We start from the raw sequence: 11458 nt of genomic DNA on the forward strand, positions 1-11458 counted from the left end.
GTCTTGTTGCAGTTCTTCGTTTATTTGATGGTATAAAATCACACTTCATCCTCAACACTTAGTCTGAAATATCTAGCATTCACAGGATTAATGCATGAGTCCCCCAGCAGCCTGGGGAGGTAAACCTTGCATTTCCTTTGCTTATACTATAACAGTGTATTTTACTCTTTCAGTATATAAGCATCTGACATTATAACAAAGGACTATTCCAGTTTCTACCACCCTGCAGAAAAGCTTTACACCCAGATCCTACAGTGAGCTCTACGTAGGGCGGGGTGGGCAAACTTTTTGGCTCGAGGGCCACATCTGGGTATGGAAATTGAATGGCGGGCCATGAATGCTCATGTAATTGGGGGTTGAGATGTGGGAGGGGGTGCGGGTTCTTAGGTGGGGCTGGGGATGAGGGGATGGGGGTGCAGTAGGGTGTTCCGGGCTGGGACCCGAGGGGTTTGGAGGGTGGGAGGGGGATTGGGGCAGGGGGTTGGGGCATTGGAGGGAGTCAGGGGTGCAGGCTCCAGGAGGTGCTTACCTCAAGCAGCTCCCAGAAGCAGCGCCATGTCCCCCCCTCTGGCTCCTATTCGGAGGTGAAGCCAGGCAGCTCTGCGCAGTGCCCCGTCCGCAGGTGCCACCCCCTGAGCTCCCATTGGCCATGGTTCTCGGCCAATGGGAGTTGCAGGGGCAGCACTTGGGGTGGGGGCAGCATGCGGAGCCCTAGGCGTAGAAGCCGGAGGGGGGACATGCCACTGTTTCCAGGAGCTGCGCAGAGTGGGGCAAGCCCATGACCCTGCTCCCTGGCTGGAGCACTGGAGTGGGGCAAGCCCCAGACCCCGCTCTCTGGCAGGAGCTCGAGGGCCGGATTAAAACATCTGGAGGGCCGGATGCAGCCCCCGGGCTGTAGTTTGCCCACCCCTAACGTAGGGTGGATCCCTACCCCTGGGCTGAATGCCTGAGAGAAATGCCCTTAAATTGCTACATTTCTGTTGCTAGCAATCCCTCACTCAAGTGAAGATGATTAGCATGGTAGCTATTTTTTCCCTTTCTTCCAAGAAATGAACCACTGTGAAATTGAGTGTTTTGATTCTTTTCTTTCCCAGTTGTAAACTCTCTGTACCTCAATATAAAATTGGTACACTTAATTTTGGGGTGGTAAATAAGTTGCATTGGCTTTAAAGTTTGTCACTTTGTTAATAGGAAGGTACATTTTAAAGGTTAAGTATTGGGTCATGTGTAAATCGTGGCTTATGCATAGCCTTGGTGTGAGAATTCTGGCCATGTTTTGATTGAGTCAAAATTTTTGAATATAATGAACTACACTTTTCAGAATAGTTCAGGATGTGGCAGTTCCCTTCCGTTCTCAATGGGAGGTGCTGAGTTTTGAAAATGTGGTCCTAGAGATTCACATTGCAGTCGGGACCTTGTTTTTAGGCATTTCAGGGCCTGTATTTTAACAAGCTAATGAAAAGCTGTCTCTTTCCCCCTCCATAACATGCAATTATCTGTTTCCTCCAAATTCTTCAGTCAATGTAACCATGCAAAAATTTGGGTCTTTTTAAATAGACTGGGGTGGGAATACCCCTCACTTTGGCCCCTTTACTCCTGATAGAAGGGCCAGAGCAGTGTAAAAAGGCCCTAAAAGCCCTGCATCCAGACTGGGGGAGGGTTTCCCCCATTACAGGCACTGTGGCAGGCAGCATTATGAGCACACTCTGTGTAGGATGTTCTGGGAGCAAGGATGGGGAAGGGGATGGGAGGGGCATGTTGAATCATGGCTTAAGCACAACACTGGGAGATGCTGGGCAGCCGGGGGAGGGGGCTGCCATAATTTAGCAGCCCCACAGTGCTATCTTAAGCTATGCCAGGAGCCTACAGGGATGATTTGTCTACAATAGTTTTAACCAGCAGAGTGTTTGTTACTCTTAGATTGCTGGCTCTACCTTTATTGACTCTAATAGTACCGGGGGCAACACCCTTCAGGAAATCAGTTCCTTCCATCTGTTCTGCTGAATGTCTACTGAAACAGGAACACTTACATTGGAGTGGAATTGAAGTCGTCCTTGTGTTACAGGTAAAGGATACTGAAGTTTCCTGGAGTTTAAATGTGTACTCATGAGCCATACAGTAGAAGAAGGCGTGAGTCACCTCGGGTATGTGAATACAAATGTTGCTTCCTGAATAGAAGCCAGTAACTGTGTGATACTTTGCATGTTGATAGCATCTTTCTTCTGGATTTCTCAACTTTGCAAACATCATGACTCATGCCTTCTTCTACTGTGTGGCTCATGAGTTTATATTCATTTTACAGACTTTATATGAATGGTTTAGCTTACTTTTCCAGGGTCACTAACTTGTGGGATAGGGCTGGCTATAGAGCCCAGGAGCCTGACTCTCAGGCTCTAACACTCCTTGCCTCTTAAATAATAAACCTCATTTGAGGCAGATGCCTCTAACAGAAAACTCCTTTATTGAGACTGCACATTGAAAATAGATGAAAAGAGCATTTGGGCCGACTTATATAAATGAGCAGAAGTTGCTGGTACTGACTGCAGCAACAAATCTTGTCACCTGCTCCTAATCATATTTCAGCAACTTACATTCCACTTAAAGACCATCGGTGTGTCTTTAAGAAAAGAGCAGCACAGACTACTGTTACCTACCCTCCACTTTCCTTCTGCTTAGAATGTAAAAAACAGAGGGACAAGGTTAGGCTCTGGCTGTAGCATCCAGGCAGCACCTGTTGACATACTCCTAAACGGTACATTCCTGGGCTACACTCGTGTTCAATTGTTGATGCAACTCTCACAGATAAGTGTCACTCTAGCATGTTTGGGGGATGTTACTGATGTCTGAATGTTTGTAGGACCATGATAACTCAACTTGCAGAGGAAGAGGCAGTGTGGGAAACTGGGAGGCACGGCCAACGAGCCCTGAGCTTTTTGTTATTGTAGTCCTTGTTCTTCCCCTGATTGCTGTGTGATCTTGGACAAGTTTATTAACCTCTGTGCCTCTTTGTTAATGGGGATGCTTACCAATCTCTCAGGATACATGGGTGAAAAGCACAACATAAGTTACTCCTGGGGGAATTCTGCACCACTGCGCAATGCAGAATTTTGCAGAAATTAACGGGTTTGCAGAATTTCCTTTTCCCCCACAGAAATGGGCTGCAATGCTTCTAGCCACCATTAGGGGCCACTGGACTCTGCAGAGCCCAGCTTGCACATTAGAGGATACTGCTGGGGAGAGGGAGCTAGAGCAGTGATTTTCAAACTTCTCCCCCCCCCGCCCCCCCCTCCCCGGCGACCCAGTTGAAGAAAATTGTTGCTGCCCATGACCCAACGGAGCTGGGGATGAGGGGTTTTGGGTGTGGGAGGGACTCAAAGCTGGGGCAGAGGGCTGCGGGGTGAGGCCAGGAATGAGGGGCTCAGGGTGTAGGAGGGGGCTCTGGGCTGGGGCAGGGGGTTGGGGTGCAGGAGGGGGTCAGGGCTCTGGGCTGGGGTGCAGGCTCTGGGGCTGGGGATGAGGGGTTTGGGGTGCAGGAAGGGGCTCTGGGTTTGAGGGGGGCTCAGGGCTGCGGATTGGGGCACAGACTTCCTTCCGGCGGCTCCCAGACAGCGGTGCAGCTGGGGTGCAGAGGCAGGCTTCCCGCCTGTCCTGGCACCTCAGACCACTCTGCGCCCTGGAAGCGGCCAGCAGCATATCCGGCTCCTAGGCGAAGGTGCGCAGCTCTCGCCTGTAGGCACCACCACCCCCCTAGCTCCCATTGGCTGGTGCTCGGGGCAGGGGCAGTGTGAGAAGCCTGTGGGCCCCACCCCCCCACCTAGGAGCCGGACCTGCTGACTGCTTCCTGGGCTCAGCGCAGTGTCAGAACAGGTAGGGACTAGCCTGCCTTAGCCAGGCAGCACCGCCGATGGGACTTCTAATGGCCCGGTCGGCAGTGCTGACCAGAGCCGCCGTGACCCAGTGCCTTCCATTCTATGACCCAGTGCTGGGTCACGACCCGCAGTTTGAAAACCATTGAGCTACAGGGGTCCAGGCAGCTGCAGTTCCCAGCATGCCCTGAGGGAAACTCTGTGCAAGCCTGGGACCGAGGATCAGGCTGTTTCTCCCTCGGGATCCCTAGGAACTGAGGGGGGAAGGGATGCGGGTATGTGGGCTGGGAGGGCTGTGACTAGGGTCTGGGGGGGAGGGGGGTTGGGTGTATTGGCTGGGGGGATCCCACAGGTGGGCCCTGAGGGAGGGGTTATGGGTGTCTGCCCCCCCAGTTTGGCTTGGGGTGGGGTGGAGAGGAAGGGAGTAGAGAAACAGGAATTGGGTTGTCATAGGGGTTTCTTTTAACTCAACTCCGGGGGGAAATTTTGTGTGTCTCTGTATTGTTACAGACATACTTGCTGATAGATATTTTGAAAGAAATTACCAAAATAATTGAAACTGGTGTGACCGACACACAAAATTTGCATAATTTTAAAATGTGTGCAGAATTTTTAATTTTTTGGTGCAGAATGCCCCCAGGAGTAATAAGTGCAGAGTAAACTAGTGATGTCTGGTGGTATGCCACTCCCTACATGTCAGTTAATAAATGGGTTCTGTTCTCAAGTCTCTTCTTTCCTTTTGGCCTGTCTACACATGGTTGCACCAGATTAAATACACTTGGGTTTAAAAATCAATTTAGTTTCACCAGTGCAAATGAGGCTGTGTGGGTGCTCCTAAATCGATATAAATAGCTTATCCGTTTATCTTAAATTGATTAGAGACAGGATAAAGCTGAATTGGAAGAAGCCACTCCCTTTAAATCAATACAAACCCCTGTATAGATGCACTTATTTCAGTTTAACTAAATCAGTTTAAAAAGCTATTTGAATTAAACCTGAGAGAGACTTGTGTGTACAGACATGATCTCAGTCATGTCCTGCTCCCACACATGGCCATGTGAGCAGAAATGAGCCCTAAAACTTTTCCAAGTTTTCCTGCCTTTTTTCTCTGCTCTTTCCTGTAGTAGTGAGTTAAAATGGAGGGTTGTACTGTCCGCTAGTGCATTAGGATATAGTAAATATGGGTTGACGTAGTCACGTTCCTGTGTAAACAGACTTGCGAGAGCAAGATTAATTGGCTGCTTTAGAGCTGAAGCTCTACGATTACTCTGGTACCTATTTAGCCTTATAGCAGAAATACTTTAAATCTAGGTATTTATCATTACAGTTTATGGAAGTTTTGCAGCCAATCAGATTGCCAGTTGATACTGGCTGTTTATTCACTAACAAGTTTTACAGGTTCCTCCAGTTAAAAACAAACCTCTCTAAATGTGAAGTTACATAAAACCAAGTGTTTCAGTTGGAAAAGGTAAAACTCAAGAGGACTCTGGTCATCAGTCCCTAGATCACTAGATGCATGTGGTAGACACTTTACAGAAGGAACAAACTGGGCTGTCTGAAAGAACAAATAGAATGAGCACCTCCATTGCTTTCCCTCTTCAGAGGTGGTTAATGTTTGAACAGTACTTTTGAAGATAATCACTATGCTAAGCATTACTTGTATGAAAAAGTCTTGGGTTCATCTCAAGAATTATTTTCCCTAAGAATGTGGGCTTTGCTTTGACATTTTGGTACAGGAAGCAGTGTTATCTTGGTCTCATGCTATGTCCTAGTAGTAAGCTTTCTATTATTAGAGAGGTGCTGAGGAGGAGACAACCTGGAATCAGTTCCAGACTAACTTGGGCCTGGATACCAAAATCTCTCTCTTCTCACATTATTTCAGCTGCTGATGGTGGCAGTTGTGTGCCACCTAGGGCAGAAATCTTGCCTGTAGATATGCTCTCATGATATAGTGGCTGGATCCAAACAGAATCTGCAAAACAGACTTCTTCCAGTTCTGCATCTGACATGGAACCAAGTCTCTAAAAGGGGCTTTGGATGAGGCAAAGATTCTAATCCCAGTTCGAATGTGGTGGGACTGAGGTTCCTTTTTGACTAGTCTTTACCAACTAGAAATGTTCTGTTCCGCAGCAATTTAACATAAAAGTAGGGTGTGTGTATTTGTGTTCATAGGCTTGAAGCTAAGTAGTTCAAAGTAACAGTTGCGGATAACTTTCAAGATTTAGACACAAACTTTGCTTCTTGGCTAGACCTGACTGGAATATACCATTTCCTCCCTCTCTTGGGAACTGCACACAATCTCTCTGTAATAAAATAATGGAAGTGAACGAGTCCCAGTGGAATTAAACAACCCATAGACAGTTGCGGGATTTTCATTTGGTATGTGTTGTTGTGGATATATGTGCTCGTAGGGATGGCAACAACAAATTCCTTCTGCTGTTTATAATAGGATAAAATTTCTAGGGAGCAGTACCTCAGGGAGCAGTTCCTCAGCTGGTGTCAATTGTCATAGCTCCATTGAAACCAATACAAAAATGACTTCAGTGGAGCTATGACCTTTGCCACCAGCTGAGGATCTTACCCCTAAAAAGACTAGAGGACTTTGCTAACTTTTTTTCTGCCTCTGCAGAGCAGTAATGACTGTTTGTCTCAGCTAGCAATTGTTTGACCTATGTGAAATGAGTTGGTACTTTTAGATCACAAAAAACATAATCAAATTTGCCACCTTATGCTTATATTAAAAATGTAGGACTCAAGAGATCATCAAGTCCAGTCCCCTGTGCTGAGGCAGAATCAAGTAAACCTACCATCCCAGACAGGTGTTTGTCTAACCTATTTTTAAAACTCTCCAGTGACACTGATTCCACAACATCCCTTGGAAGCCTATTCCAGAACTTAACTACCTTTCTAGTTAGCTTTTCTTAATATCTAACCAAAACTCCCTTGCTGCAGATTCAGCCCATTACTACTTGTTCTACCTTCAGTGGAGGTGGAGAACAACTGATCACCATCCTCTTTATAACAGCCCTTAACATATTTGAAGGCTGTTATCAGGTCCCCCTCAGTCATCTCTTCTCAAGACTAAACATGCCCAGTATTTTTAACCTTTCCTCCTAGGTCAGGTTTTCTAAACATAATTTTTGTTGCTCTCCTCTGGACATTCTCCAATTTTCCACATCTTTCCTAAAGTGTGGGGCCCCAAATTGGACATAGTTCTCCAGCTGAGGCCTCACCAATGCCAAGTAGGGTGGGAGAGTTACCTCTGGTATCTTACATTTGACACTCCTATTAATACACCCCTAAATACCCTAGGATGAATTTTATCTGGCCCTGCTGACTTAAATACATCTAACTTATCTAAATATTATTTAGCTGCTCTTTCTCTACATTGGCTTGTGTTTCTTTCCCCCTTCTTGTTAATATTTACAGTGAGTGTCTGGTTACCATTAACCTTTTTAGTGAAGACTGAAGCACAACCGGTATTGAACACCTCAACCTTTGTGATGCCACCAGTTATTTGCTCACCTTCTCTGCCAAGTAAACCTTCCAGGACCTGCATTGTTCATCCTTCTCTTGCTCCTCATGTATATAAAGAACCTTGTTGCCTTATGTCCCTTGATGGGCTAAGGCACAAAATGACAAACCTTTCTGATTTTGCTTTTGCTATTATTTTATGCTCCTTAACAATTTGTCCATATTTCCTCTTTCTATAGAATTCCTTCTTGATTTTCAGGTCACGGAAGGGCTCCATGTGGAGCCATATTGACCTCTTACTATTTTTCCTTCGCATCAGGATAGTTTGCAGTTGGGCCTTCACCTTGAGCAACTGCCAGCTTTCCTTTATCCAAGGGACCTTACCTACCAGTTCTCTGCATTTGTTAGTCTGCTTTTTTGAAGTCCACTGTCCTTGTTTTGCTGCTCTGACTCCTTCCTTTCCTTACCGTAATGAAATCTATCATTTGATGATCTTTCACCCCAAAGGCCCTCCACCTTTAGACTTGATTCTGACCAACAGAAATCTTAATAGCTGTCCCCCTGGTTATGTCCTACATTTTCTGAAACAAAAAGTTATCCCCAATACATTCCAAGAACTTACAGAAATTTTGTGTTTTGCCATATTTACTTTTCCAACAGCAGTCTGGGTATTTAAAGTCCCCTATTACTACCAGGCCTTGTGTTTCGGCTATTTCTGTTGTTTGTTTGTTCTAGACATGTCTCATTCCCCTCCTCTTTTTATTTTACAGTAGCCCCTTTACAATGAGTTTATCCCTGTTTTTCCCCCTTCTATCTTTACAGAGACATTCTACTGATGTATAATGCAACACCTCCTCCCTTTTTTCACCTTGCATATTCTTCCTGGACAAGTTATGCCACTCTGGACCAATATTCCAGTCACGAGATTTATCCCTCCAAGTTGTAATGCCAGTTGAATCATAATTTAGCTCATTGTTTACTTCTAATTCCTCCTACTTATTCCCTATATTCCTTGCATTTATGTCTAGACATCTAAGATATTGAGCAGATTCACCTAATGGTTTTCCGCTTGTTGCTTTTATGACCCTATTGTAATTTTCCAAGTCCCATTCACCACTCCCAATATCTAGTCATCTGTAACCTTTTATTTTATGCTTACCTGTGAGCTTTTTTCACCTGCCCCCTTTGAACCTAGCTTAAAACCCTTCGCAGGAGGCTGGGGAGTCAATGAACAAAGATGCTCCTCTTCCTAGATGTTGTCCTTACTGGAACAGCATCCCAGGTGAGGAAGCAGAAGGCCTCCTGTTTACATTATCTGAGTAGCCCTGAATTCATCTCCAGGATGCGTGTCCCCCTGTCTGGGCCTTTACCCTTGACTGGGAGGATGGATGGGAACACAACCAGTACCACCGCCTCCTTCACCCTTGCTCCCAGAGCCCTGTAGTCACTGCTGATCTGCTCAGGGTCATACTAGCTGTATCATTAGTGCCCATGTGGATGAGCAGCATAGAGGGTAGCAGTCAGAGGGATGGATAATTACCTTCCCTATCCTTGACATGTCCAATAGTGAATTCCTCATCTATTCACCTAAATTGCATTATATAATATAGCAAGACTTTAAAATCAATGATAATTACTGCCAAGAACCTAAAGCCACTCCATGTTGCTGCAGGTACTTTGATCCCAAGCCATTGCGTTGTGTAGTCTGAACTGGCTAAGGCCTATATACTGCTGCCCTCTATGGGATGGAATTACAGTTGTCTCATATGCTGGACCTGTGCTCTTGGAGTAGTTTGGATCCAAGTTTCATCCCTACTGTTGTTACTGTGAAGTTACAAGTGGTGAAGATATATAGTGTGCTGGCAGCAATTGAAATCCTAGGTCTCTCTGGATTTATTAGTACCTTTCACTTCTCTAGCAGTGAGACAAGGTCTAACGTGAAGAAGAGCTTGGTGTAGCTCAAAAGCTTGTCTTTTACACCAAAAGAAGTTGGTTTAATAAAAGACATTACCTCCTCTACCCTCTCTACTATCCTGGGACCAACCCAGGCTACAGCTCCATCAACACCACGAACTTCTATAGCACTTTTATCTGATGATTTCAAAACACTTTACAGACAATTAACTGAGCCTCACAATACCTCTGTGAGGGTTATATACATTTACAAATAGTTATTGAGGTGTATTAAGGTTAAATGGCCTACATAAGGTCTCGAAGTGTCAGTAGCAAGGCTAGGGCCAAAACCGAAGAGTGCTGTAACTCTCACCTACACATCAGCATATAAATGAGGCCAATATAGACTTTGGCTCTTGCCTATTTTAGAAAAATGCACTGGTTTTACTATATTGATTTAAAACTACCTTGTTAAGTGGCTGAAAGCCCATAATGTAGACCCACTTAACCCAGTTTAACCCTTGCTTGTATTGTTTTACCTTAAATCTTACAGTCCTTCTCAGCCTAAAACAAAAAATTATGGACAATGTTCCTGAGTTTTAACGATACCAACAACTTTTTTCCCCCTGACAAAATGTCAAAGAACAAAGCAAATCAATTTAATTCACCTAAACAGCATTTGCATGGTCTTAGAAATTAAGATTTCAATGAAAATTCTGGATTCATGCATCATAACTTTATAATCAGAAATATCAATTGTTATAGCATCTGTGATTACTGCCCTAAGGTTGGGTTGGATATTAAATAAATTCAGATAATCCAGCCATGTATACCACTGGGAGGAAAAGTATGTTTAGACTCAGACGTTAAGGTCAGAAGGGACCATTGTGATCATCTAGTCTGACCTCCTGCACATTGCATGCCACAGAACCTCACCCACCCACCTTGGTAATAGACCCTTACCCTCTGACTGGGTTACTGAAGTCTTCAAATCATGAGTTAAAGACTTCAAGTTTCTAATATATACTTTTAAACATTTTCACACTTTGTTTTTCTGACTGGACAAGTGTGATACCTGGTGATGGGAAAACCTAGGTGTGAATTTTCTGGAATGGAAACACACACACATCCCTTCTAAAATCAGAGTGTTTTCTGATTAATGTAAAATCTAGTGATGGCTTTTGGCCAGTGAACCCTAGAGAAAGCAGAGTCCAGTTTGCACCTGAATCCCCCTGGTAAGTGAGGGCAAGCTTGTCCACTTCTGTTGGCTGCTCCGTGCTACACCAGCAGTGTAATCTAGCTATAGAGAGAGCATAACTGATTCCAGGCTGCTAGACCAGAGCTTGTCTGCCCAGTGGGATAGAGCCAGAAGTTCTCAAGTATTTTACCATCATGCTCCACTTTTATAAGCAAGGCAAACGAGCTCAGGTCCCAGTTTCCTGTGTGCTGGAGACAATATTCATGTATACTAGTGAAATGCTAGAATACCAAAGCATGTGAGGGTATAAGTAACCTTTCCTTGACACATTGTAGTGAAAGGGATAAGCTTGGGGCAGCTGGGGTGTGGGATACTGGAGCCCTGGAGAACATTTGGGGCAACCTGGAGCAGTCTTATATCCAGCCCAGCTTTCTACCTCTTGAGCTCCCTATGCCCCCCCTCCCCCAAGCACATTACTGTCTGCAGTCCCCCTCAGTCTGTTCCACTATGAGCCCCTGGTCAGCCTTCAGCTTAACCCCTATGGTGCCTTGTCCAAACATATCTCACCTCCATGCCATCAAGGCATTTAGGCGAGTATGTAGATGGGTGCTGGCAGCTCCAGGCAAGCTGGGTAAGGCAGAAGGGGGAGAGCAGTAAGGGCAGAGGAGAAGGCAGTGTCCCTGGCCTGCATGCTGGAGCCCTGGTGGCTGGAAGAGTCACTGGGAGGCTGTGCTCAGTGGCTGCAGGCTGTCAGAAAGGCTGTTGGAGGAAGCACTGGTGGAAATTCCAGGCAGCCAGAGGCATTTTTAAATTTTTAATAATGTAAATAATAAAAAAATTAAAGTCAGAGTTTTCTGCACCCACCCAAACCCTGTCTTGCTGCCAGTCTGAGAAGGGCTGGTGGAGAGCTGCTGGTGGGCTTGCTCACGCTACACATCTTCCCTGCTACTAGCATAGCATAATTGGGAAAAGGGGTCACAGTCCGGACTCCCCTGCATCATGCTGACCCTCAGCTGTCTTCAGTTCC

Source organism: Terrapene carolina, unplaced genomic scaffold (genome assembly GCF_002925995.2).
Source record: "Terrapene carolina triunguis isolate 2854851 unplaced genomic scaffold, T_m_triunguis-2.0 Scaffold130, whole genome shotgun sequence".
NCBI lineage: Eukaryota > Metazoa > Chordata > Testudines > Emydidae > Terrapene > Terrapene triunguis.